Raw genomic sequence first — 2,500 nt, 5'->3', positions numbered from 1 at the left:
TACCAAGTCTCAGTCTCATGCCCTTCTCTCCCTCCCTTCTTCTTCTATCCCTCACTCCCTTCCTCCCTCCCTCCCTTCGTGTTGATTGAGGGAGGGGGATAGAAAGGGGGGATGGTGGTGGTGTTGAGTGGTGGTGTTGCTTTTGCTTCTGTTCGTGGAATCTACCAATTTCCTGCCCTGAGTACACCGCCGCCTTGGACGTGGTGTTGGGGGTGGAGGTGGTGGGGGTAGTGGTGGTGGTGGTGGGGGTGGAGGTGAAGGGGAACGGAGGGAAATGACTGACTGGTGACGGTGTTTCTCTCTCTCTCTCTCTCTCTCTCTCACCACACAGCTGTTTCCTATCCGTCAAATCATCGAGTTGCTTCATTTCCAAGTTATGAGTGCATGAGAGAGAGAGAGAGAGAGAGAGAGAGAGAGAGAGAGAGAGAGAGAGAGAGAGAGAGAGAGAGAGAGAGAGAGAGAGGAAAAAAGAAACCAACCACTAACATGCAAATAAGTTTTAATATATTTCAAGAGTGCAAAAAAGAGGAATATATTGTAGTTCTATTTGTATTTATTTATTCATTTACCTGTTTACCTGTCTACCTGTTTACCTGTTTCTTGATTCCCTTCCTCCTTATTGCCTTCCATCCTCCTCACCTTACTTTCTACTTCTTCTTTCTCTTCTTCGTTCCCTTCTACCTTCTTCGTTTTCATCTTCGTTCTTTTCCTCTACCTTCCTCTTCCTCTTCTTCGTTGTCTACCTTTCCTTGTCGAATTCGGAGGAAGAAGAGGACGTAAAGAGGTTAGAGGAGGAGGAGGAGGAAGATAAAAGGGCGGGGAGCTTATGTTATATTAAGTTGGTGTGGGGGAAAAAAGAGAGGAAAGAGGGAGGAGGAGGAGGAGGAGGAGTAGGAGGAGGAGGAGTAGGAGGAGGAGGAGAGTGTTGAAAGGAAATACTATATTGCTACTGGTCTTGTCTTTGTGTGTGTGTGAGAGAGAGAGAGAGAGAGAGAGAGAGAGAGAGAGAGAGAGAGAGAGAGAGAGAGAGAGAGAGAGAGAGAGAGAGAGAGAACAATTCCACGTAAAGCTTCTAAGGAAAATAAATAAATAACAAAAGAAAAAAATTAAATCGGTTTGTAAATTATATCTGCAAGACTAACGAGAGAGAGAGAGAGAGAGAGAGAGAGAGAGAGAGAGAGAGAGAGAGAGAGAGAGAGAACCTTTCAAATAACTCTCCTTTTTCCTCCTCCACCTCCTCCTCGCTGCCCTTGACTTCTCTCTTCCCTCGTACTCCTTCACCTCTGTTCTCAGGCCTCTTACCTTCTTCTTCTTCTTCTATTTTATTTTATGTATTATTTTATCATTTTATTATTTTGTTCTTTTTTCTTCTTTTGCTTTTCATTTTTCAATTTTCTTCGTTTTCTTTTTTTTTCTTCACACTCCTTTTGTTTTGCTTCACCTCACGATTTCTGATTTCCTTTCGTCTTTTTCCTTTTCTTCTTCTTCTTCTTCTTCTTCTTCTTCTTCTTCTTCTCCTTCTTGCCGCACCTCATGGCTTCCGATATTTCTTTTTCTTCTTCTTTCTTTTTCTTCTTCTTTCTCTTCTTTTTGTCACACCTCATGGCTTCTTCTTCTTCTTCTTCTTCTTCTTCTTCTTCTTCTTCTTCATGCCGCACCTCATGGCTTCCGATACTTCTTTTTTTCTTCTTCTCCCTTCTTCTTTTTTCTCTTCCTTTTGCCTCACCTCATGGCTTCTTCTTCTTCTTCTTCTTGTAGGGAATGTTAAGAGGCTGTGATTGCCAGAGGAGGATGAGGATGAGATAAGCATAATAAGTATATGTAATTAATCTTGTGGAAACATTGCAGTACTATATAATTATGTAATATTTGTCTAATGAAGGAGGAGGAGGAGGAGGAGGAGGAGGAGGAGAGTATTAAAGTAGAGGACGGATGATGATAATAATAATGTTTTTGTTTGTTTTTTGTTTGTTTTTGTCTACACTGGAACGAAAGAGTAGAGGAATAATTATAATGTTTGTGTGGAAAAAAAGTGGAGTAATTATTTTAAGTGAGAGAAAACAGCAACAGTGGTATTTCTCTCTCTCTCTCTCTCCAGTTTTTTTTCTAATAATTTTTGGTCATTTTTTCATTTTACTTTTTTTTCTGGTACTTTTTTTTTGTCCGTTTCGTCCATACTTTTATTTTGTCTTTATTAGGTCTGTTTTTCTTTTCGTCTTTTCTTCTCCTCCTCCATTTTTGTCTCTTGTCTTTTCCTTTTCTCCCTCTCGTTTTTTTTTTTCCTTCCGTCTTCCAGTTTTCTGCCTGTTTGTTTTTCCTTTTATCTTCCTTCTTCTTCGATTTTTTTTTCTTTCCTTGTACTGTAACGCTTTTTCTTCTATCCTTTTTAAGCACGTATTTTTCCTGTCTCCTCTATCTTCCCATTTTCTACATGTCTATTTTTCCTTATCCTTCCTTTTCCTTCCTGTCTTTCATCATGTTCTCTGTGTCTCTGTCTTCC

The sequence above is a fragment of the Eriocheir sinensis genome, unplaced genomic scaffold (genome assembly GCF_024679095.1).
Source record: "Eriocheir sinensis breed Jianghai 21 unplaced genomic scaffold, ASM2467909v1 Scaffold1032, whole genome shotgun sequence".
Taxonomy (NCBI): Eukaryota; Metazoa; Arthropoda; class Malacostraca; order Decapoda; family Varunidae; genus Eriocheir; species Eriocheir sinensis.
The sequence above is the reverse complement of the archived record's forward strand: the minus strand, read 5'-3'. Positions refer to the sequence as shown.